The sequence below is a fragment of the Macaca mulatta genome, chromosome 1, assembly GCF_049350105.2.
Source record: "Macaca mulatta isolate MMU2019108-1 chromosome 1, T2T-MMU8v2.0, whole genome shotgun sequence".
Lineage (NCBI taxonomy): Eukaryota > Metazoa > Chordata > Mammalia > Primates > Cercopithecidae > Macaca > Macaca mulatta.
Window position 1 is genome coordinate 142,607,808 of NC_133406.1, and position 26,704 is coordinate 142,634,511.

Genomic DNA, 26,704 nt, shown 5'->3' on the forward strand with positions numbered 1-26,704 from the left:
TTTTAGCAAATAGCTTATTTTGAAAGGTGTATCCAAAAATTATCCAAAAATATATTTTCCTGATACCATGTTTGTGTTAATTTTTTAAAAATATTACTAACATGAGTAAAGCTGCTGTTTTTATTTCTAAAGTGTAATGTTTTATCCTTTTAAAGTACATCTTCAATAAATAGGTTCATACTTGATTTAATCAAAGAAAACACACACACACATGACCAAGAATGAAAACACAGAAGGGGCCAGGTAGGGTAGGTCATGCCTATAATCCCACCATTTTGGGAGGGTGTGGCAGGGGGATCGCCTGAGATCAAGAGTTCCAGACCAGCCTGGGCAACATAGCGAGACCTTTTCTCTACAAAAAGAAAAAAATTGCCATGCACAGTGCCATGTACCTATTCAGTAGGCTGAGGTGGGAGATTCACTTGAGCCCCGGAGGTCAAGGCTGCAATGAGCCATGATTGTGCCACTGCACTCCAGCCTGGGTGACAGAGCGAGACTCTGGTTCTAAAAATAAAATAAAATAAATCACAGAAGGAATAAATGAGAACTGAAATTAGTCAGTTTCTATTCAGTGATGGTGGTTCTAAAAGTATATCTTAGACACTATTAATGAATGGTTTTATTTTTCTTACCGATTTTTGATAACTTAAGAAAAAAGAAAATATACATATACAAAAAAATTTATCTTTGCCTCTAGGCTAGGACTTCTTCTATAAAACCTCTTTAACTTTTCCTTTTCACTTTGTTGTTCTGTCTCTGGATTCGTCATGATGAATTCTAACAATTAGCAGCTGTTGACTTCAGCCAGAAAATAACAAAAAGCCATCCAGACCACAGTTCCTTTTATTCAAGGTGCTCAGGGCAGTACGCTGGAATTATTTTAGAAGATGTCCTTAACTTTTTATGCAAGCATATTCATCATCTTGCTATAAATGACAAATAAGTGCACATTTGTTATGTAGCAAAATTTGTTAAAAACCATAGGAAAAGTATTACTGATAAATTAATTAAAGATAGACTCATCTGAATACTGAATAAGAAAAATACCTGGATATTTGAATAGAATTTGTGATTTTTCTTCATTTAGAAGATAATGTGATTAGGTATAAATGCATTCTTTTATGGTGGATCAAAACATGTTAATTCAAAATCTGTTTGATCTGTTGTAAAAATATATTAAATTCAAGACTGACTAATTCAGTCTTGTATTCCTTTTGCCTTAAACTGGATGCAAGTTGGCCTTTGTGCTACTTAGAAAAATGCAAATAGAAAAAGCAAAAATAAAAACAATGTGAAAAAGGATTGATAATGAAGAATACTATTTTTATTTTATGGGAGGCATAATCACTTACTGTATTAATGTCTATTTGTAACTACTAAAATATAAACATTTTAAGTATATGGACTCAAATTTTTTTCTAAAGCAAACCACTCTGGCACAGTCAAGTAAATACATTATTGGGATTTTGTGTGTATGTTTGTTTTCCTCTCCTGTTGACTGTAGAAATATTTGGTTAATGGAGTACTCTAGGGCAAGTTGAATCAATGTTATGTTTGTGCCTTTCTTTCCCATTCTAATGTGGTTTTGGTAGCTATATTACCAGAATTTCTGACAGAAACATTCTGGGCGATAATATGAGATCATATGGGGCTTAGAAAAGACTGAGTATGAGTCTCTAGTGATTGGTCTATCTGTGAGGTTTTCTGTTACAGTGGTAGAGACTGAAATGTGTTAGACTTTTAGTGGTAAAGCAATCTTATGTTTTTCTACAACTGCTTTCCACTATATTTAACTATGCTCTTTTTTCCCCTGTGTATGTGCGTGTGCGTGCTTGTGTTCTAGCTTCCAGCCTTTTACAACTTATAGTCATTTTCCTGAAAACTGGAAACTTGAGGTGGCAGAGTAAGGAAAAACTAAAATTCATAAAGGCACCATAAGCTTAAAGTTATTTTCACTCAAAGACCTTTGTTTCTGTAGGATCAGAAAGCAGCCTGAAATCAACAAGTTATATAAGAAGCAAAATTCCCTAAAGAGGTTAAAAGTTTTTGACTACTAAGACCTCTAATAAGAGGAAGTAAAATAAGGCAGTGATTGAGAAAACTTTTGATTTAACATATATTAAAAACATTAGTTTTGAATAGTTTTATACCCAAGGTATAAAACTAATGTATAGTTATATACATATTATGTAGATAGATGATATGTACATGTATATTTGTATGTGTGTTTTACTTAATTATGCCCTCACAACCTTAAAATACTATTTGAAATGGTACTTTAAGCTATAGTTTAAAATACTAAACTCATAGCTATATATATATATATACACACACACACACATATGTTTTGAATAGTTTTATACCTATAGCTATATATATACACACACGCACACATATATATGCACATACACACACATATATATGCCCTCATGACCTTAAAATCCTATTTGAAAAATCTAATATTTATAAGTTATCCTTAGAATCCAACTTTATCATTGATAAAATATCAACAGCCGTGTGCTTAAAATAGTAATAAATCATCTTCATTCTCATAATTTTAATAATGCTAAGGATTTCACTCACATTATTGCTTATATAACTTCATTTATTCATTCAGTAAATACCAAGTTCCTGCTCTGTGATTGATATGCCCTTGTTATCAAGAGGCATATAGTTTTGGGGGGAGACAGACATGTAAATATTTTCTGATTGGTGACTGTATTCCTTTTTTCCCACAATATATAAGACAATATGAAAGCATCCAAAAATATTTGTTTACTTACATGTGTATAATTCTATTCATTCATCCTAGACTATAACCTCTGTAGGAAAAGGGTAATTCAGGAGACATGCTGGGGCAGGGATTAGGAGTGTACCCAGATACAGGGAATGTCATATGTAACAGCTCTGTGTTCTTGCTAGAGTTTTCACTTCCAGAGACATGTGCTGACAAATAGGGACAAACAGATAAACCAGGGCCAGATCAGGAGACTTCACATGGTAATGCAAATGTGTTTAGTTATCTGTAGTTATTGAATGTTTACTTTGATGTGAGAGGTAAGAGATTAGAGAGATTGATTTGGTTGCACTGTGAAAATGGATTGCAGAAGAGCAAGACCAGCACTGGGTGATTTTTACGTTGTGGCTATTGGACTAATTCAAGCAAGAAAAAATTGAGCACCTAAGGTAGGGCTGCAAGAGCTGAGAGCAGGAAACAAACATAAGGAAATACAATGAATGAGTCTTGGTTACTGATTAGATACTGTTAGCCTGCTAAAGAATTGACTTGGGGCCGGGTGTGGTGGCTCACGCCTGTAATCCCAGCAATTTGGGAGGCCAAGGCAGGCGGATCACAAGGTCAGGAGATCGAGACCATCCTGGCTAACATGGTGAAACCCCATCTCTACTAAAAATACAAAAAAATTAGTCAGGTGTGGTGGTGGGCGCCTGTAGTCCCAGCTACTGTGGAGGCTGAGGCAGAAGAATGGTGTGAACCTGGGAGGTGGAGGTTGCAGTGAGCTGGAGCCAAGATCGTGCCACTGCACTCCAGCCTGGGCAACAGAACGAGACCCTGTCAAAAAAAAAAAAAAAAAAAAAGAATTGACTTGGAAATAGTAAATATTTCCTTTGTGTAAAAATATAGCTTCTAAAAGAAAAGGTATTGTGTGTGTGTATATGTATATATACACATGTATGTGTATATATGTATATATGTATATACATATTTAAAAGGAGACAAATGGGGGAAGAAAATCTTTTACTTAGAAATATTAGATTGGGGCCTTTTAAAAACCAAATTTCTTTAATAATAATTAACATATAGCATGTTTTATCAAAGTTAATGATTTATTTCACAGAGACATGTTCATCATAAAAGTGAGATGTAAATTCATTCCTTTTTTCTTGCGAACCAGTAAAGTTATTCTGCAAGAGAAATTTCAATATTTATTGCAATTTGATTGACTTTAAGTTTGCTTCTTCCATAGAACTTTGTTCCTGGAATTCTATATTTTTTTATTGTATCAAAGCGTAGTATATGTCTTAACACATTTAAAAATTATCTTATTTGGCGAGTATCAACTAGATGGGTCTCTAAAATTAACTTTTTCCCATAGTCACAGTTAAATATTGTATTCTCCTAAAGTAGGGGAAGAAAATATGCATTATGCATTATGGAAACATAACATCAGTCCTCCTCAATTCTATATGTTTCCATAATGTGGAATAATTGAACATATGGTCTCTACCATTGTAGGCTAATTGGTATACACACAAGAAAATGAGGGGGAAGGAGGTGGAGAGAACATTGTAGGCAAGTCTTTGATCTTCGGATTTATGTTTACCTTCTTCAAATGAATTTGTAATAATGAGTTCATTACAACTCTAATATTTATACCTACATATATGGTATATGTTAAATGAGCAGATATTTTTAAACATAACTGGCATTATGCTAAATTATCCCTCCCCTAATATGTAATAGGAAAGAACCAGAAACCCAAACTTGTGGTTTTCTCAACCTTCCGTTGTACCTCATGCAATAATCATGGAGAGGTAAATCATGATTACAGTGGCTTAAGGGAGAAGAAGAGGTGAGAGTTTGTTGTCTGGGTTTTGTTTTTCTAATAGAGAAATATGAACACATTTTATGGCAAAATAAAGAAGTGAGTAGAAAACAGATGTTTGAGATGATAATTAAATTTAAGCAGGGATTGAGCAAAACAGAAAGAGACCAGAAAAGAAGAACATAGACAGAAATGTTCCCTTTTGAAAGGTGAAAGGATATTTTTTTCCCATTGACACATAACTCATTTGGTGAAGACAGAAAAAGTTCTAAGGTGGAACATGTCAGCCAAGTGAGTTCACTTTGCTTTAGCCTCTTAGTGAAGTAGTAAGATTTTATTTACTCCTTTGAGTAGGAAGGCTTTACTAGAAGCTAAAGGTTGGTGGGGAGAGATGAAGAGAGAGAGAAAAAGAATCTTGAGTCATCTCCAGGAACACACAGAACAGAAAGTGATAAGTGGGGTGAAGAAACTGTACAACATAGTAGAGAAGTATAGACAAGGAACATTACATTGTTTCTTAATTAATTTTACATTTATGATGGGTCTTAATACTAGTTTAGGTTTATGGGGTGGAAGGAAGCAAAGAATAAATAAAGCATTTTATTATAACAGAGGGAACAACTAGGGATGATACCTTTATTGAACATTAGTTTTATTGTTTATAATTAAGATAAAAGTAATATATTTTGTACTTTTTACAGTGAAATTAGTGATTATCTAATGGATATTCTGGGAAACCTACAAAATTATCATCCCTTCAAGCATACAAAAATAAGATCAACAAACACACAAAGCTGGCTTGAGCCAGTTTTATTGAGCTATAATAATACTCAGGTTGTAATTAATTGCTTTGAAAAGAAGTTAATCCTATCAGGTTATTAAATAGCTTCATTTAGTAAATTATTGTGACAAGCATATTAGTTGTTAAAATACAGGGACAGTGGCATTTTAGCAAATTGTTAGTCCTTAGCAGCTACTTTTATTTTGCTTAACTATAGTGATAGAACCAACCACCGTGCCAGTACAGAGTATTACTATTGGAAAGAATATAGGGCATTTTCTAAGTTGAAAGTTGAAGTTGAATTCACCCGTAAGTATATTATGCTATGTACACTGGGTTTATTTCAGAATCAGACGACCATATGAATATACAATACTCATATATAGTGAGGTGGAAATTGAAGAAATGAAGGTGAATGGGGAGAAACAAAAGAGAGCAAGAAAATATATATGAGATTCAATGAAGGGAAGTGTAATTTAGCATTCATTCAAAAGCTTTTGAGTTCTTATACTATGTGCACTTTTAAAAATTTCAGGTAAACTTTATAGCATTACATGAAAAAAATAGCAAGTTGAAATATTTAACTTGCTGTTTTATTATTATTATTATTATTATTACACTTTAAGTTCTAGGGTACATGTGCATAACGTGCAGGTTTGTTACATGAGGAATGAAGTAATTCATTTTAAGCTAAGCTTTCAACTTTAGTTGAAGGAAAAAGTGAGTACTGATTTCTATCAAAGACTTAATTAGCCATATATTAAAGAACAATAGTTCAATATAGATGGCATGGAAAATACTTCCCGTTATGGATTGATATTTTTAAATTATACTGTTCAGAGCAATACAGATAACCAAATAACATCCATCACTGAATATGTTGAGCTGATACCACTCTTATACAAATGTGCAGACTGTATTTGTAATCTAATAATTATCATTGAAAGCTTTCCCTTGAATTTCCAGACAGCCAATTTATAAGCAGTCTGGTTGGACTTATGTAATTATATCAAATTTATATATTAATTCTAACAACATTTACCATGATCTGCCATAGGTAGCTGTTATTAAGCATTCGATGAAGGGGAAAACATTTTCCTTGACTTCATAAAAATCAAAGATTCATTGGGTGTAAAGTAACATAATTACAACAAAATATGATAATAACGTAAGTAGTGATAGAGAGATTCCCAGAGATTTTTGGGTGCACAGTGGGTAGGTCCAACATTCCTTGGGTGGCTTTTAAGTGTGAGGATGTGTATTGGGGTCAGGGAGAGAGCCATAGAAAACTTCCTAGAAGAAGTGGTGTCTTTACTGAGTTGCAAAGATGATTAGGAGTTAGCAGGAAAAGAGAAGTTAGAGGGAGAAGGTTTTTTTTTTTTTTCCTGAAAGACGGTTCCAGAGAGCCAGGTGTTCAGTGAACTAGCATTATAAACCTCTAGTGTTTCTGGAGTCTGTGACACTCCCATTTTTGAGTCTTTAGGCTGAAGTATTAGGCAAGAAGCAAGTCATACAGTCATAGAGGGATTGTTAGTAGGTTAGAGAAGTTGGGCATTTATTCTCCTGAATATGAAAAGTGATGAAAAGGTTTTCTGCAGTGTAGGCTTTCTGGGTAGACAATGAATTTAAAAGTGATGAGACTGGACATGTGGAGATGGGCTGGGCAGAGGTTACACAGTGCAGGAGAGAGATGATTAGAGATTGAACTTGGGCAAATGCTGAAGTAATTAATTAATATTTAAGTCTAAATTCTTAGGTCTTTTTTCCTTATAATTTAATATCAGGAACTTTAATGAGAACATTAAAATTTAACCACTAGTAAGTAGCTGTTGGAATTACACAATGTTTTAAATTTATGTGGCTTAGTGTTTTCAATGTTGAATTTATCTCTGTGTACATGTAATAAAATCTAACCATTATCATAAAAGTCAAAATAATTATTTTCAACCTAATAAAACTATATTTTCCCAGTATTGATATTGTAGAAATGATGTATTTTGAGCGGCATTTGCAGATTATATAAGATTATTCCTACAATTGGTTTCAAAGCATTTTCTCATATTTATCTCCTTGAATGTTAAACCTCATTAGGAAATATATATTTAGATATGTAGAGAAGACTAATTTATAAAACTAAAACATAAAACTAATTGAAGTGTGTAATCGAGCATTAACAACCATTGAATTCCGGTATAACCAACCAAGATGTTTTCTTGTTCTTTTGGCTTATTTGCTGCAAACTGTAAGTACTATATATAGAATATAACTAGTACTCATGAATAGAAACAAGCAACTGAATACCTTTTAATTTCTGTAGGTGTGTTCCTATAGGTCTGTTTCAACTATCTGTTGGCCTCAAAAGTGTTTGAATATTCATGTGAAATTCAAAAACAAAAGTTGCTCTCTGTTTTAATGATTTTTCAGGAATAATTCTGATTAGCAAATCTGTGGTTCGATTGTTTCTAGCGCATGATCTCTGAGAAGAATTTCAGAAACTACCAGTCTTCAACATTTTCTGCTAGTTATATAATAAATATATTTCTAATTGGAACATATTATTGATGTTGAATTATCAGTTTTCTGATACCGTTATTAAGATAAAAATTGCAGCATAAACTGTTATTTCTAGATTCCCATGGTTCCTTTGTTAGGGAATCATGTTTTATCAGATATATTTGTGACTACAAGAAGATGGATGGTTGTTCATTTACACACGATGTATTAAAAATAAAACCAGTTGCTTAGTCAGTAATGGCAAGAGAATGTGTTTTCACTGATTGAGAGGAGATCATTCAACACTGTCAAAAAATAATTTGCTTTATATTACATTTGCCCACAAAAAATATTGACAACTTTATAAGTCATAAGAGTGAGGCAACTGATGAGCAAGACTGCCTGTTTTAGAATGTGGAAATTTAATTTAAAAATAAAAATTTTAATATTCTTTAGAAGTTTTAGTAAATAAATATCTACAGAAAGTTATAACTCATTTTGTTTTCCCTAAGCCTTGCTTACTGGCAGGCTAATTGAACAGTGAAGGTCCTGAAGAATACAGGCTGGGCATGGTGGCTCATGCCTGTAATCCTAGTACTTTAGGAGGCCGAGGCGGGTGGATTATCTGAGGTTGAGAGTTCAAGACCAGCCTGGCCAACATGGTGAAACCCTGTCTCTACTAAAAATACAGAAAATTAGCTGAGTGCAGTGGCTTGTACCTGTAATCCCAGCTACTGTGGAGGCTGAGGCAGGAGAATCGCTTGAACCTGGTAGGTGGAGGTTGTGGTGAGTGGAAATCACGCCACTGCATGCCACCCTGTGCTACAGGGCGAAACTTCATCAAAAAGAAAAATAAATAAATAAATAAAATTGTGCAGCAGACTTAAGAAATTGTAGTTGAGTTTTGAATCAAGCTCAAGTTCATTCTTGAAATATTGACCATTCATAGTAAGCAAAGTCACACCTGGAAATAAATCTTATCGATCCAATCAGTCTTTTGAAAAAAAAGCAATTAAAAATTCCTAAGTATTAAGACAAAGTAAAATACAATTTACCAATGGAAATTCTTCTTTATAAAATTAGTTAAATGAGGATTTCATTTAAAAATGGCAGACCAAATGCAAGTGTATCTCTCTATCCTCTCCTGGATTGTCACAAAAAATGAAAGCACAGGATTTGTCAAAAATCATAAGCCCAGAAGGAAAAAAGAATAGAAAGGAGCGGAAATGACAACATTTTGGAAGTTGAAAAACAGATGGCTGCATGAAGTTGGACTCAGCAGACCGAAGAAAGCTGAATCCTTAACCAGACTGGAGAAGTATCATCATGTGTACTACTGAACCTACTTGAAGTTTCAAGATTGGTAATACCAGGTAGCTGTGGAAATGAGAGTGAAGACAAGGCCAAAAACTGGGGGATTTGTGAAGAGTCTATTAAAAAAGTAGCTAGACCCCTTGATTCCCTCCTTCATCTTGAGTAGCTTGAGATGTCTGTTGTTCAATAAAGAGGATAAACCCCATGTCTAGACCAGAGGACACAAGAGAGAAAGATCTTCCAAGAAAAGAAGGGGATTAATGAATTTCTGCATGCTACAAGTGGAGAACATTATTCTCCTTCTTCTTGCTGGGCTGCCAGAACAACTGCTCCGTAGGTAGAATATGACAGTTTGGCTTGGTTATTTGTTGCATAAGATGTGTTGTTGTGAATTATAAGATTTCTAGTTACTGGAAAATGGTACATTTAGATTTACAAATAAAAATGGAAATATGACAACATTAGAGCTCAGGAAATGTAGGTATTTTGAAAAGTCCCTGTCTTCTAAGCCCTTATATTTACATAATAAATAGTGATGTTCTTTAGCAGTTATTTTTATTAAAAATTAAAAAGTAAAATGTGTCCTTCTTTTTAGTTTCCTAGGCATGCTAACCCCTTTTCATCCTGATTTCCCCCAAAACAGTGAAAGCTAAATGACTCAAAAGGAACCTTTAAAGTCAATATTTCTGTTAACTGGCTCACAACACAAGCTAACATGAGTTCATTCAAATTTATATCAAATGTGTACAGTTTTTAAAGTTTTTGTTTCCCTTGGTTGGGGCGGGGTGGAGGCAGAGTCTTCTGCACCAGTGTTTTGTGTATTCTTATGCTTGTTGTTCTAATTTGATTGCTTCTGCTATAAAAAGACTGTTTTTAAGTATTTTAACTTTTATTGTTGTCACCAAAATTTTATTTTCCTTGTCCCAGCTGAATTTTAGAAATCAACTTGTTTAAGAAAAAGCAAAGCAAAACAAAACAAATTTAACTCCATAAGAAATTACTTCTATTACTTTGGATCTGGGAAGCTGGATGTATTTCAGCAGGCAACAGTGGAAGGAACTTGAAAAAAGCATCTTCTGAGAGCCGAAACGGCAGTCACAAATGTGTCTCGCTCTATTTGAGGCTTAACAGAGTAGGAGAGCTAAGCTTCAAGAGACCATGTCTTAGCCTCTAAGGAAAAAGATGTACATACTTTTGTGTGAGCTGTGCAGTAATTTTAAAATCAGGTCTGTGACACTTCTTTGTGGGATCACAGAGGATTTTGTTCATTTTCAAAATTCCTCATCACTAAATTAATTGCTAAAGTTTTTTTCTTAGGAAATGCAAGTGTCAAGTATTCTTGTGTATATTCAAGTAGGTCACGACAGTTAGAAAACTATTTCTGTTATGGTAGCTGATATGGTTTGGCTATCTCCCCACCCAAACCTCATTTTGAATTGTAGTTCCCATAATTCCCATGTGTTGTGAGAGGGATGGGGTGGGAGATAATTGAATCATGGAGGCAATTTCCCCCATACTGTTCCTGTGGTTCTGAATAAGTCTCACAAGGTCTGATGGTTTTATAAGGAAAACCCTTTTCTCTTGGCTCTTATTCTCTCTTACCACCGCCATGTAAGACATACATTTCATCTTCTGCTGATTGTGAGGCCTCCCCAGCCACATGGAACTGCGAACCCAGTCCACATGGAACTGCGAGTCCATTTTTCTTTATAAATTACCCAGTCTCGGGTATATGTTTATCAGCAGCATGATAGCAGACTAATACCTAGCCCATATTTGATTTTTATTGACTATTTTCACGTTATTTTTATTATTATTTACCATTTAATAGTATGTCTTTATTTTTATAAAGGACATTTCTGATGAATAGATCAATGTAGTGATCAAGTTATTCTTTCTAACGGTATGCTTTTGCTGCTCATGTCAAGTAATACATATTGGAGATTCTATACAGAAAGAGTATAAACAGTAAAATACCTCACATAATTGTGAAAATATATGGAAATATATATTATTTTATTATAATTCTCTGAACTTTTATTAATATTAAAGTATCACATAATGAAATCTATCTTTTGTGAAATCACTATAAAAATTATATTGGTCAGTAAATCTTTATATATTGGCTGATATCATAGAATTCCTTAAAGAATTTCGTGATAGGAAAATAGTTTGGCTCCTAATGAGTCAGTAAGCTTTCTTTCATCAGATATTGATATCTATGTAATTTCTAATACTTTCATTTTGCTTCAGTGCAAAAATCTGAGGGTTAATTTCAGTGCTCATTGTAATTATCTATCCATTGTATTAGATTATCTCAAATGTGTTATGGAAGCAGGAAAGCATATATTATAGCTACCTATTCTGTAATCTATTTGGTCCTGTGCAATTCTGTGAATGGCATCTTTACTTAGCTCATTGATTTTTGAGATTGTTGGGTTAACTAAGATAAGATGGGGGTTGTAAACTGTAGATGACACCTTGATAAGTTATTGTGCACGTGTATGGTGAGCACACACACAATATTGATCACTGCTAGATACAAAGTTCAGACTTCACTAGAGATCTGATTCTGATTTTTCTCTATCACTCTTCAGTCTATACCCACAGTTTCACAATTAAAGGCTTACTATTTAGTATAAGGATAATACCTTATGTTTATTATTTGTTAAATATGTGTGTGTGTGTGTGTGTGTGTGTGTGTGTCTCTGGAAGGATAGAATTTTAGCATTATTACTCATTTAACAGTTCAAAAATATTGCAGACCCTTTCCTAGAAAGAGGTAAGAGGAGAAGGTGGGGAGAATAGAAGAGAAGGAAAAGGGGGACACTGGTCTCATGAAAATATAAAAAGACAAGAAAAATTATGAGAATACAAAGACAACAGAATATAAGACAACTAAGAAATTGAAATTTTGGCCGAGCGCGGTGTCTCACGACTGTAATCCCAGCACTTTGGGAGGCCGAGGCGGGCGGATCACGAGGTCAGGAGACAGAGACCATCCTGGCCAACATGGTGAAACTCCATCTCTACTAAAAGTACAAAAATTAGTTGGACATGTTGGCACATGCCTGTAATCCCAGATACTCAGGAGGCTGAGGCAGGAGAATTGCTTGAACCCTGGAGTTGAAGATTGCAGTGAGCCGAGATGGCACCACTGCATTCTAGCCTGATGACAGGAAGACTGTGTCAAAAAAAAAAAAAAAAAAAAAGGAAAGAAAGAAAGAAATTGAAATTCTGACTATGAAAAGCCAGTTTTACCTGATTCCATTCTTTTACTTAATGATTTGTCATATTTTTGAAAGGTATTATTTGTCCATGCACTGTACTTGTCCTATGATTTTAGTTAGGCATTCTCTCTTCCCAGAGATGCTCATTGGTGTTTAAGGGGAAAAATATTATTGTAGTGAAGTATAAAGGGAGGACAGAGAAGATAGATAAATGACCATCTAGAGGATTGAGTCTTTAATCTGGAGGGGTGGAAGTATGTTAGATAGAAAAATTGAAGCAAGATCATCACTGGCAGATAAAGTGGTGTCCACCATAACACGGAGACTTGAAAAAAGAGGGTAATTTTGAAAACTGTGATACTTATGGGATGACATATGCCTAGGAAGCATGCTGAGGGAGGGACAGAGTAAATAACAGTAGATAGGACATGGGGATAGGAAACAAATAAACAATTATGGGTCATATGTCTGAGGTTAAGAAGTTTACGGAGTTTAGATTTATCCTAGAGACAGTGGAAAAACATCTGAGTTTTGTGATTGATATCATAGGAAACTGCCTTAGGCCTACCATGCTCAGGATTTTCACCATATAAAATATTGCAATAGCAATGTGCCTCACCCTCTGCCCTCAAATTAAAATTCTGTGGGTTTTGTTGAGACCTGAATGAAATCATGATAATATGCTTTGCTTTTAGCTTTTGTTATTTACTCTGAATTCTTCAGATCTTTTTCTGGAAAATTCTCCTGCACAAATTCGCATAATGTTTATTATAAATTTACTGGGAAGGGGGCCATATCCATGTGTATAGTTATTAGCACTACACCTTAATAGGAGACACTTTGTGAATAATCAGTAATGATACTAATTCATAATGATGAAACAAAATACTTATAAATTATTTCCTTTTTATTCAATTGCATGGCCATTTCTAGTTTATGAATTCATTATCAGGTCAGATTTTGAAGTGAATGTTGGCTTTATGTTCTTATAGGTTAGGAGATGTTAGTCAAAGAGGATGAATAACACGAGAATTTTTTAAGAGAAAATGAAAGTGATTTCTAAAATTCTCTTTTGCAGCATCTGTACTCTTGAGCTGTTTTTAAGGCAGTAAAGCAATCTAGATTAAATCAGTTGTCCTTTCTTTAGGTTGTATGACTATTTGTAGAATGAATATAGTGACTCATGATCCGTAAGATCATCTGTGATTTCTTGTATTATAAATTGATCATTTTCTAATATTTATTTACTTAGACAATAAAAACAAATTGAGAAGGATTTTACAGTTGTCTCTCACTTTGTTCCATTTTGTTTTTGTGGGCTTAAAAATTATAGTGGATAGATAAATTGCCTTTCTTTGGCTTCTGAAATGATTTTAATAGCTTAAGCTAAATTAAAAAAAAATATCTCTGAATCTTTGTTCTAGCAATTTGATGTGTTAGATATTAAATATATTCATAGAAAAAGAGCTTACATTATAAATTTATTATTATTGTGGACCTAATTTTAAATGCTTATTATGACTGCTTTTATTTGGCGTTTTTAAAAGCTGATTTGATTTAGCTCCTGATAAAGCATATTGAATTCAGAAAATATAATACCATTTAGGATTTTTTGCTGCAAAATCTATTACGCTGTAGGAGGTTTCACATTTCCAAAATGCAAGCAGTAAGTATTGTGGGGTCAGGGTATAACCAGTGAATGAAAGTCAGAACTCAAAATGAAGTGCCTTTTCTGTTTAACACTGGGCACTGATAGAAAATGATAATGTTTGATTAATGAACGGCAGCCTTGCAGCGGGTGAAAACATCTGCAAGAAGTGATTTATTATTTCAGAGGTATTGGAAGCTTGCGGTATCTTGCTGATTTAAGTATGTGTGCCTGAATAAAATAAATGAGATGCAACATGTGAAAAATGAAAACACATTACTTGTAAAGGATGTGTCACAAGCAGGGTATTTTTGTTCAAGTACACTTTGTCATGGGGATTTTTAATGCTGTTCTGAATACAAATCATTTAACTGGTTCATAAAATCGCCTCAGTTGGAATTCTTGCATCTATCATCCAAGACATAAATGAGGGTTAAACTTAATGTGGTGTAACATTCCTTAAATGTTCAAATTTTGTATCATATACAACTATTAAAATTGTACATGTTTTATGTATAAAGATGAATAAATTGTAGCTACTTAAAATAACAGTGCCCAAAGAGAAACAAGGTTTGAGGTCTTAATTGAACACTCATCAAATACTCAGAGCTAAGGCTTTTCACTGCAACTATTGTGGCTAGACATTTGAATAATCTATCATTTTATGATTGAACAATTTTTAGTTAGGTGACATGTTATATGACAAATAATAGAATATAATGAAGGGAAAGGTACTATCTTAAGTACTACTATTTAAGTTCTCCTGTGTATGTGTGTGCGCGCGTGTGTGTGTATACACATCTTGAATTATTCACTGTGGAAACAAGATTTAATTTTTTTTCAAGAAACAAGTAAACTGATAATATTCATACTAGGAATGATAAAGAATATAAAAATAAACTTAGAATAATCTATATTAGAGTTACGCCCTAGGGACTACTAATTCCTTCTTTTGTGGTTTATGAGATGTATCTATCTGGTTTGTTTAAGTTGCCCCTAAAAGGCACTTTTGTGAAGTTGGGTGTTTTAATTATGAGCAGCTCCACTCCAGATCAACGGAATTTAGGAAAATATAATCACCGTCATAAACTAAAATCTATGGGAAAAACATGTCTTTTTTAAAATTATGAAACTTTCACACTGCATGTGTATTTGTTAATAACTTAGAAACTGAATTGGGGCAAGGTTTATGTATCTCTTTTGACCATTGTAGCCTTAGGTCTTAGCGTAAAACTAAATCTTCACTAAATGCTTTGTTGAATGATTGAATACATTACAAGATTAGAAGAGGAAACATTATTCTTAGCAGTTTTGCTTCTTTTTCTACTGGAGTAATGGAGAACCTGTTCTATGCCAGGCAATGGGCTGCACTTGAAATATAACGGTAAAGAGGACAGATATAGTCCCTGTTCTAGAGGAGCTCCTAGCCTGTAGGAGACAGACATTCAGTATACCACATCACATAATGAAACCTTTTGAAAAGCAGAAGTGTAAGGGCCTATGAGGGTGCATTCTAAGGGAACCTCTCCTGAGTGGAGGGAGGAGGGATCCTGCAAGCTGAGTTTGGAGAGAACAAAGAAAGGAGGCTGTGGCAGGAGATGGTAGATAGCTAGGTTGGGAAGTGAAATGATCAGATTTGCATTTGGAAAAAAGGTTACTCTGTCGGCCTCGGTGGATGGCAGAGTAGAGGTGAGAAACCTTTTAAGAGGCTTTAGCAAGGGGGCTGTCAATAAGAACAGGAGGTAATGCATTGATTCTAATCTATCCAGGCACACAAATCTTTGCCAGCTATGGTACCTCAGTGTTTCGCCTGTGTCCCAGTTTCTGTTTTCTTCCAGGAATGGTCATGGCTTAAAAATAAGAGTGTCTTTCATCATTACTTTTTGGAACTTCCTACTTTCCTTTCTTATATTAAACTTACAAGTATGCGAGTCTTTTTCTTTTTCTTTTTTCCCCGAGATGGAGTCTCGTTCTGTGGCCCAGGCTGGAGTGCAGTGGCACGATCTCAGCTCACTGCAAGTTCAGCCTCCCGGGTTCACGCCATTCTCCTGCCTCAGCCTCCCGAGTAGCTGGGACTACAGGCGCCCGCCACCACGCCCGGCTAATTTTTTTGTATTTTTAGTAGAGACGGGGTTTCACCATGTTAGCCAGGATGGTCTCGATCCCCTGACCTCGTGATCCGCCCGTATGCGAGTCTTAATTATCATTTAAGTTAAACACAGTGGTATTCTTCGGGCAGTAACACAGTTCTAATAAGACTTTATGTTTTCCAAATTTTGACTTCACTAAAATGTAAAATAATAATATTTTCATTATCAAAGAGAAATACATGACTAATTGTAGTATGAGCAGATTTAAGCACATTGATTGTTATTTCCAACCACAAAATCATTCAAAATAGAAAAAGAAACGTATTTTAACTAACCTGTTCATGTGCAGATAGAATCATAAGTAGGACGATCAATATGAACAAGATTTTAAAACACATTTATAGAAAGAATTTCTACAGCCTTTCTATTTTCTAAACTTTGCTAACCCTCACTGTCAGGAATATTTCACTCATCTTTTGTGCTGTCATATAAATCCAGTTTTTAAGTGGAAATAGTCATGATCATCTTGAGAGCTCCTTATGTAGCTGAAAATCTTTATTAAATTGATTTTTAGTATTTACTTCTCTAGGCTGAATAATTACAGTTCCAATTAATTAAAGACTAAAAATTGCTTCCTTAATTATACTGCAATATGTAGGCAAACATAGGAAAATATAAACCTTCTTGATTTAGGAGTTTTTTACAGCTCCTTGCTTAGATGTTAAATATTAATATAGCCTAACATGCTTAACATCAAAGGACATGTAGAGATTTGTTCTTCCTACTAATTATGTAGATATAACATATGTAAAACAAAATTAAGATCTGGGTGTACTTACTACAAATATAATACGAATTTAGATTCAATATAGGACACTGAGGGTCTGTAGAGGATCTTCTAAGGGGAATCTTCTCTGACTGAAATGAAGTAACAGTAGTCGTATGCTTATATATAGTTTCAAAGAGTCTTACGTTCCAAGTGATTATGATTAAAAAGTTACTTAACGACTCTTTGTTCTATATTTTTAAAGTTATGAATAATCATATAATTTGCCTCACAGGATCATTGAGAGGATTAAATGATTTCACACAGCGAGAATGCTTAGAATAATGCCTGGCATAAAACAATTGCTTAACGTGTGTTAGCTATTATTATAATGTATTCACACCTTTCAATAGTGACTAAAACTATGTGTCTTTATAGCAGAAATCAGTGTCTTTCCTAATTCTGATTACGCTTTTACTTGATTTATCTTGTTTTTTTATAAAGTGTTTTCTTTTAGTAACTATTTCTAAACCTCATTGTCAAAATACTAATTTTAACTGTAATCATACAAGAGGAAAGCAAAGTTTATTCCCCAAGTGTTTAGCTTCCTATTAAACACATGACATAGTATCTATTGAGATGATCCACAAACACCAAATTGCCTGTAGGTTTCAGCTCTGTAATTCCTTTTCCTATTACGTTAACATGGGCTACATGACTGGGTTCACTTTTACCTTAGTTTTAAGTCAGTTTGCCTATAATTCCTTAGACGTTTACTCTTAGCCCCAGAGTGATTTCCACAGTCATACTTTCTAAGGTTAGATGTTCTAGATAATGACTGCTTGATTGAATCCATATTTAATCTCACTATCTAGATTCCTTACCATGGTTATAGTGAGGCTATCAGTATACTTTTCTGATTGCCAGACCAAAACTATAACGGTTGTCTCAAACTACCACCTAATAATACTTGCACTTAAATCCAGACTTGACATTCAGTAGGCTTATTATGACTACAAGGTTTCTTTCAATAATAACTTTCTGCGTTTCTGTAAGGCTGTAGCCAAGGTGAAAGTTAATGAAAATCTGATTTGGTAGTAGCAGCAGGAATGAATATGAGAAGATGGATGAGAGAGAAAGGGCAGAGTTGAGTCATCAGTAATTGGCAAAATATCAGATGTATGAGTTGGGAAAAACTAGAGGAGATTTTGCAGTTAGTAACTTTTTATTTTAGTACCTCCTTTTTGGACATAATTTTGGTTATCATAGTCTTGACATTTAGTGATCTTAATATTTTATTAGGAAAACTTCAAATATGAAGTATTTTATATATCAGTTTTCTCAGAAGTTATATAATTATACAAAGATACTCTGCAGATATAATATTGTTTGATAACAAGTCAGTAGTTAGAGATAATCTTCTTAGCTCATTCAGAGACATTATAAAGATAGAGTATTTTTGAATGAAATTATGCTCAATATTATTTTATTATACGTTGTATATATATTTCCCTTCAAAAGCATATGTGATTTTGGATTTAAAGTTGTCCGCTTTTAGTGAAACATTCATGCTGGATAGGTATTTATTACATTAGAATAAAAACTATATATTATACTGGTTCTGTTACTGTTCTTATTGTTGTTTTCTTCATGATCTCCTACATGTTATTTCAACCCAAGAGAATTTATCTTTCATTTCTAGTCAGATAGACATTTGGCTCTGTACTCATCTCCCCATCACTTTGGGCCACCAAATATGAGATTACTTATAATAAAATATATAAATGTTAAAATTTAAGAATATATGGGTATTTAAATTTTTATTTGTGGAAAGGACATCAAAATACTGAAACTTATATTTTCTAGTAAGCTAGTTCTCATTTCTCCTTAAAGTCAACAGCCATATTAAAAAAAAATGCATTTTTTTAAGGAAATCGGGAAACAAATACAAGTGGTATATTCTAATGTAATTTAGGAGCTTCCACAGCTGATGATATCAGGCAATAACTACAGGGGAGAAAGTGAAAATAAGTATTTTAGATTCTTCGGAAACCCAGGAATGGTATATCTCAGATAGAAGGGCACTTTGCTCTTCTTTAAATGGATGGGTGTGGGAACTGAGATGAGTAATGCTGGTTGGGGGAAGAAGCAAGAACAACCAAGAGCTTTCTGAACTTGATTTTGTTCAGAAAAACAGAGTAGGTGAAACTACTCAAGTAATCCAGTACAAATAAGCCATATTTGCAAGTAGCATCCTATCGCTGTGGCAGCAAAAAAGGAGAGAACTCTGCCCCTCACCATAGACACCTCTGCAGGAACATCCTGCAAATAACCAATTAAGCAAAGTCAACTCATTACATGATGAGTAATAAGATATTCTCATGGCATTACAAGAAAACTACTATTGAAAATTTATGGAAAAGAGGCAATTAATTTACCAATAGATAAGCATACTTTCCAAAAAAAAAAATGCAATGAAAAATAAAGAAAATAACAAAACATTTTGATCTTTATTTAAAATAAGAAAACTTAGTGTTGTATTACCATGAGTGTTTTTGAAAACCATAAAGCATAAGACTCAGAACAAAATAAGAAAAAATAGGAGATAGAAAGTGAGTTGACAAAATATAAGAAGATGTGGGTTAAAACAACATAATCACTAAAATAAAGACAAAATGGGAGAAGCATAAGAATGGATAAAGATAATAAAGCCCTGTAGAGGATATTTGATATGGAAAGGAGAAAAATGAAAAAAATAGATACAAATAAAAGTAAAGAATAGGGAGAGAAAATAATAACCAAAGGAAACAATCAAAGCAGATTCAACATATGCATAATTGAAGTACTTCAGGAGGATTACCTCTCTCTGTGCTGGAACAGAATAAATATTTGAAACTATAATTCAAAAAATCTTTTTGTGTGAAATGAAATGTTTGAAATTATACTTTGAAAAGACTTGCCCTGGGATGCTTAGGACAGAAATATTCTAGGAAAACTATTGGATTTAAAAAAATAAAACTTCCTTGGACATACAGGGAAAATGAGCAAGTCATATTGAAGAGAAAATATTAGACTGGCTTTACACTCCTCACAGCATCATTCTGTAACGGAAAACACTGAAACAAAACCTTCAAGATATTTAGAGAAATAAAGTGTGAGTCAAGTATTTGATATTCAGCTAAGATTTTCTTCAAATACAGAATCTACAAGTAATTTCTCAGAACTCAGATAAGATTGTTTTTCGGGACTGTTCTTAGTGAAACTGTTAGAGAAAAACTTTAGTAAGATTGGGGTTCAAAATTATTGTACAGAGATCAATATTTGTTATTGTAAACAGTGCTGCAAGAAACATACATGTGCATGTGTCTTTATGGTAGAATGATTTATCATCCTTTGGGTATATACCCAGTGATGGAATTGCTGGGTCAAATGGTATTTCTGGTTCTTGATTCTTGAGGAATCACCACATTGTCTTCCACAATGGTTGAACTAATTTACACTCCCACCAACAGTGTAAAAGCATTCCTTTCTCCACATCCTCTCCAGCATCTGTTGTTTCCTGACTTTTTAATGATTGCCATTCTAACTGGCATGAGATGGTATCTCATTGTGGTTTTGATTTATTTTTCTCTAATGACCAGCGATGATGTTCGATTTTTTCATGTTTGTTGGCCACATAAATGTCTTGTTTTGCGAACTATCTGTTCATATCCTTTGCCCACTTTTTGATGGGGTTGTTTGCGTATTTCTTGTAAATTTGTTTAAGTTCTTTGTGGATTCTGGATATTAGCCCTTTGTCAGATGGATAGATTACAAAAATTTTCTCCCATTCTGTAGGTTGCCTGTCCATTCTGGTGATAATTTCTTTTGCTGTGCAGAAGCTCTTTAGTTTAATTAGATCCCATTTGTCAATTTTGGCTTTTGTTGCCATTGCTTTTGGTGTTTTAGTCATGAAGTCTTTGTTCATGCCTATGTCCTGAATGGTATTGCCTAGGTTTTCTTCTAGGGTTTTTATGGTTTTAGATCTTACATTTCCGTCTTTAATCCATCTTGAGCTAATTTTTGTCAAAGGTGTAAGGAAGGAATACAGGCTGCATATGGCTAGCCAGTTTTCCCAGCACCATTTATTAAATAGGGAATCCCATTGCTTGTTCATGTCAGGTTTGTCAACGATCAGATGGTTGTAGATGTGTGGCATTATTTCTGAGGCCTCTGTTCTGTTCCATTTTTCTATATATCTGTTTTGGCACCAGTACCATGCTGTTTTGGTTACTGTAGCCCTGTAGTATAGTTTGAAGTCAGGTAGCATGATGCCTCCAGCTTTGTTCTTTGTGCGGCTATACGGACTCTTTTTTGGTTCCATATGAAATTTAACTAGTTTTTTCTAATTCTGTGAAGAAAGTCAGTGGTAACTCGATGCGGATTGCATTGAATATGTAAATTACTTTGTGCCGTGTGGCCATTTTCACGATACTGATTATTCCTCTCTGTGAGCATGGAATGTTTTTCCATTTGTTTGTATCCTCTCTTATTTCCTTGAGCAGTGGTTTATAGTTCTTGAGGAGGTCCTTCACATCCCTTGTAAGTTGTATTCCTGGGTATTTTATTCTCTTTGTAGCAGTTGTGAATGGGAGTTCACTCATGGTTTGGCTCTCAGTTTGTCTGTTATGGGTGTATAAGAATGCTTCTGATTTTTGCACATTGATTTTGTATCCTGAGACTTTGCTGAAGTTACTTATCAGCTTAAGGAGATTTTGGGCTGAGACGATAGGGTTTTCTAAATATACAATCATGTCATCTGCAGACAGGGACAATTTGACTTCCTCTTTTCCTAATCAAATACCCTTTATTTCTTTCTCTTGCCTGATTGCCCTGGCCAGAACTTCCAATACTGTGTTGAATAGGAGTGCTGAGAGAGGACATCCTTGTCTTCTGCTGGTTTTCAAAGGGAATGCTTCCAGCTTTTGCCCACTCAGTATTATATTGACTATAGATTTGTCATAAGTTGCTCTTATTATTTTGAGATATGTTCCATCAATACCTAGTTTATTGATGGTTTTTAGCATGAAGGGGTGTTGAATTTTATCGAAGGCCCTTTCTGCATCTATTATGATAATCATGTGGTTTTTGTCATTGGTTTTGTTTATGTGATGGATTACGTAGGAAATGAAAAAGGAACTGGAAAATATCAGGAGTAGAAGTAAAATCCTTCATTATTTGGTGGTCAGAAAGTCTTTTATATCTGATGCGTCACTTTTTGTTTCTTCTGTCTCCATCCCCTTGCTTTCCTCTGCACCTTATATGTGCTCATTATATAGGTCTCCTAAAGAAGTTCTCAGTGCTGTACTTTGCATGAGATTTCAACCAAATTCCTCACTACTCACTGTGTACAGTATCTGGGGGGATTTGTCAGAAATCAGGAACTAGATTAGGCATTCATCTCCCATCTAATCAGCTGTAAGAAATGATCATTTGGTATGTTCCCCCATGCAAGCCTAAGGACAGTCTCAGCGGTGCAGTAGAGCTTTTTACACTCCATCCATGTGCCAGACAGGTAGTCATATCCTTCATCTAAGAAAAACTGGGAGCCTATGGCTCCCTTTTCAAATTGAAGAGAAAAAGTTTATGCTAGAAGAATTTTATGCTAGAAGGCCCACCCATTAAAGTCATAGCAGCCAAGAATAAACAAATTATTTATACTAAGTGTCATATCTTGGTGCCTCAAGCAACAGGGCCAAGTATGAGTCATGCTTTTCTTCTATCACTGTTTTGGCCTCTGTGACTTTTCTATTGAAGTGACCATTTTTTTTCACCCAGGGGAAATTTTTATGATGGACTGCTTGTGTAAAGGGGCAGGAACTTCATGGCAGTAGCAGTTGTAGGAAACTCAGGCTCTGTCCCACCCTTTGCTCATCTTTCAGGGAAAGCCCTCAAGCTGGTAAATCCATGGTGTGGTTACGTAACTGTTACAACTGCAGACTCTAATAATCTAACAGAAAGTAAATAAATTGCAGGGCACGGTGGCTCAAACCTGTAATCCCAGCACTTTGGGAGGCTTAAGTGGAAGGATCACCTCAAGTCAGGAGTTTGAGACCAGCCTGACCAACATGGTGAAACCCTGCCTCTCCTAAAAATACAAAAATTAGCTTGTCATGGTGGCAGGCGCTTCTAATCCCAGCTACTTGGGTGGCTGAGGCAAGAGAACTGCTTGAACCTGGGAGGCGGAGGTTGCAGTGAGCCCAGATGGCGCCATTGCACTCCAGCCTGAGAGAGAGACTCCGTCAAAAAATAAAAAATAAATAAAAATAAAATAAAATAAAATAAATATGTAAGTAAAAATGCTTCTACAAGAAGCTGGAAGCAATACTAAAAAAAAAAAAAAAACATTTAAATGCAACAATTGGATTTGGAAAATGCCATTTTCTTAGATAGAATTTTTTTCTTAAAAACAGAAGAATTTGTGCCCTTTAAATCTGTAAGTCACTAAGTAACTTGATTTCACTCGTATGTATTTAAACATTTTAATGAGTTGTCAGTTATATATGAAGACTAGATAGATAGATTTTCTGATGTCTGATTAACTTTAAGTTATTTTTGTTTTGAAAATATATATATGTCTCCTGGTCTCAGGCAAAGCTCTTTAGTCCTTTGACTGGTTTTCTGGGCACTTCCCAACCTTAGGGCATTTTATGTTGTTGTGGTGGGAAAACTTTTCCTTTATTCTCTTATGTTCAGTGTCTGGGGAGTCTATAAAATCAACCGCCAAAACATATTATCAGGAGGAAAAAAAGGTTTATTCATATGCATAAAGGAACTAACAAAAGAAGTAGGTAGCTGGATAAATGGTTAAAGTTAAAGCCTAATATACCCAACTGAAAAGGGGAGTGGGGGAAGTCTTCTATGGGAATAACAAGTAGGTTTCTTTAGGAAAGACAAATTGGTTTTGAGGAGAACAGAGGGGAGATAAAGTTTGTGATAATGTTCATTTATGAGGCGTGTGTGGTCTTTCCTTCTTCTTCATGGCCATGAAACTCTCCCGAAGAGAGGATTTATGGTAGCTTTACTCTTAGTCTTCTTCCTGGGAGTAGAAGCCACCCAGAAGAGGGAATTTATGGCAGCCTCATTTCCCAGAAGTTTCTGCTTTTAGAAATTGGGGAAGCTCCAACAATGTTTTTTTTTTTTTTTTTTTTTTTTTCCTGCATTGGTTGAATCTCAAATGCCTTCAATTTCAATTCTTATACCAACTCTGGGGACCTGAGTGGGTTCCCACACAGTGAATCAAGGTCCCTGGCATTTTGCAACATGGTATGCCTACCATCCATGCTCACAGGATTTCTTACTGTCCCTGGGTAGGTTTGTCAAGGCATTTCATGGGAGAGACAATGCCCTCATTCACTGACTGGACTTCTCATTTCTAGTGTTAGGATAATATGAATATGAACTTTTCACTTGTTACAGAAATTAAAGAATTCAGATATTACTGGGAAGGCATTCAAGACTCCTCAGTAGAAAATAACATTGTAAAGCAGTGTTGATCTCAGAGAAATGGGGAAGCAAAAGTTTGTTATTAATGATGATTTTTAATAATGATAAAAATGATAATTCACATATTATGTCTTCATTTGCTCATGTCCTGTTTCATATAGAAATGATGAATGCAATCAATCCTAAAAGTGTTCTTGTCAGGCACTAAGAAATGTAAATAAATCATACTTAATTATTACACAATTCTATTTGGTGGATTTTTATCTATATTTTATTTATAAAGATCATGAAATTAGAAAGGTCAGGTGACTTGCCCAAGGTCACACAGCTGTAAGCAGTAGGACCCAGATATGATGACTCTAATCTGTGCTAGGCATAAGAAATAGAGACCTGGAGAAAAGTGGGGCCAGTTGAAATAGAAATTAAAGTGGAAAAAAGGGATGAAATGGGATCAACAGTATGACTTGATTAATTGGTATTATTACTTTGATATTATTACTTTGATGATTGGCTTAGTAACTACTATATGCTTGGAGTGAGAGATGGGAATGAAGCCAAAAATGATGCTAAGTGAGCCTGGCTTAATGATTTTTTTTAATAGAAATTATGAGGGACTATGGCTGGGTGCAGTGACTCATGCCTGTGATCCCAGCCCTTTGGAAGGCCAAGGTGGGTGGATCACTTGAGTCCAGCAGTTCGAGTCCAGCATGGGCAATATGGTGAAACCCCATCTCTACAAAAAAATACAAAACTTAGCTGGGCATGGTGGTGCATGTCTATAGTCCCAGCTACTGGGGAGGCTGAGGTGGGAAGATTGCTTGGACCCAGGAACTCAAGGCTGCAGTGAGCCATGATCACACCACTGCACTCAGCCATGGTAACAGGGTAAGATCCTGTCTCAAAAACAAACAAACAAACAAAATTATGAGGGACAGAATAATATCGAGTTTTTGGGAAGGATGACAATTTCTTCAACTTTAGACATGATGAGTTGAGTCAATGGTAATGTCAGTATCTTTCCTTTTAAATTGTTTGACATTAATTTTTGAATACATTCTATGTGTACAATATAGACACTGAGGATAGTTGAATGATTTTAGAGACATATTCCTTGCCCTTGAAGAATTCCATGCTAGTTGATTAAGAAACACATCCATGTGTTTAATAGCTAGATAATAATATCAGTGCGTTTTGTAAGTAAATTCATTATTTAGGCAAAAACCACACTGGTGGTCTTAAACTGTGGATGCCAATTACATTGTTAACACATAATCCCATGGTGGAGGCACTGAGGGAGAAGTAGGCAGTACATCCAACTCCCATCCCAAGAGCTGCACCCTGGCCACCCCTAGCTCTTGATATGCAGACGTGACTCTAGGGATGGAACACTAAGGAGTAGGCTGTGCCTCACAAAGGCCCTGGAAACACGTTCAGCCTTTTGGGAATGGAATTCCTACCATTAAATGGGAGGAAAGAAGGTGTGGGCTTGAGGTGGGCCTATGTATCAGTCCCTACAGAATTCCTCATCCTGAGGTACAGCGAAAGAAGAGCAATATCCTCTATGGCCAGTGCTTTTTAAACTCTGGAGCCAAGGATCAAGCTAGCCTGGGCTAGCCTTTCTCTTCAGAGGCATCACTCTCAATGGCAGTTCTGTGCCTCCTCACTGTTTTGAACACTCCATTGAAGTAAACAGAACATGGACTAAACACATTTTTTTCTCCCTGGTTATTTGCATTTTAAGCCCTTTAGCTATAGATTGAAAGGCTTTGTCTCCAGTTAAAGGAATTTCAAGCAATTGCAACTAGATGGATAAGATTAGATTTGGTCTTGAGGGGCTTCTCTTTGTCCCTAAAACTCCTGGTATTGTCAGTTTTACTATATCCAGACATGAATAGGCTTTGTTCTGATGCTATTCTATAAGCTTTGCAGGAACTTGTGTGCCTACTATGGCCACCAGTGTCAAATACTGCAAAATGCTCACCTACAATTTTTTCAAATGGTGCTCCTCTTTCTATTTTATTCTTTGGGGCTTATAAGACAGCTGTTGATATATTTTGTATCTTCTGCCTACTTGTTCATGCCTTTTGCCTCTACCTTGTGTATGAATTTCTCAGTATCATCACTAGTTACTGCTTTGACATCTTCAGCACAAGAGTTACCTTTTTAGTTATTTTTATTTTGATGATTATATATTTTTCTATTGTTATATATTATTTTCTTCAAATCTGTTGTTTTATATTTAATTATTTTTCTTTTTGTGTCATAACTTGATGTTTCATTTTGAGAAAAGCCAGTATGTCAGTTTCCATGTTAAGCATTGACATACTTGTTT

At 34.9% G+C, this 26,704-nt stretch overlaps 1 protein-coding gene across 5 annotated transcripts in view; it reads left to right on the top strand.

Annotated features, from left to right (window-relative positions):
- The window catches only part of DPYD (dihydropyrimidine dehydrogenase), an 860,002-nt gene that overhangs the window by 272,373 nt on the left and 560,925 nt on the right, over nt 1-26,704 (top strand). The window lies entirely within an intron of this gene.